Source organism: Merops nubicus, unplaced genomic scaffold (genome assembly GCF_000691845.1).
Source record: "Merops nubicus isolate BGI_N331 unplaced genomic scaffold, ASM69184v1 scaffold41213, whole genome shotgun sequence".
Classification (NCBI taxonomy): domain Eukaryota; kingdom Metazoa; phylum Chordata; class Aves; order Coraciiformes; family Meropidae; genus Merops; species Merops nubicus.
Genome location: NW_008597790.1, coordinates 21951 through 22665, shown reverse-complemented (window position 1 = coordinate 22665; position 715 = coordinate 21951).

Here is a 715-nt window from a genome sequence, read left to right as displayed (position 1 = left end):
CTCCCTCCCCCCCACCCCCCTCCGGTTTTGAGGCTAGACTTTTAATTGTTGCTTTCTAACAGCCTCGGTGTCAGAAGATGGTACTTGGCACATCTAATTTGCTAATATAGATATAGCCAGAGGGTCTATAGACGTTGTCGGAAGTATAGCAGATGTCAGATGTCTTCTGAACTACTGTGATTCTTTATGGTTACAGGGATTGTAATACACACAGCCAATAATTAAATGTAAGAAAACTTGAAATATGGCTTGAAAGCATCCTATGGATTTATTTAAAAATCTATATATGTTGATTAGAAACCAGAGAAACACAACTCTAAAGTAAAAGAAAATAAGGCATAGTAATTCTGCAAAGAGTTTCTTTTATAACATTGTAAGTACATATCCCACATATTATGCTTAGATTTTTAAAGATAACATTTTAATTGTACTTTACCCAATGAATTATTTCCAACACAAACATAAAGCAGTAACAAAAACAGCAATAGGCTTACCAATATTACAACTTTAATTTTCTGGTAAAGGCATATAAGACCATTAGTGAGCTCAGAACGTTGTCCCTCTGGAGTAAAACAAAATGACTTAATATTTTTGGAGATACTTAAAGCATAGAGCTACTGTATTTTCCCAAATTAAAGTATTTTCATTTCATTGTGTTGAAGAAATAAGCCTTCAAGTATTTATAATGCATAGATACATAACAATTGGTATTTTT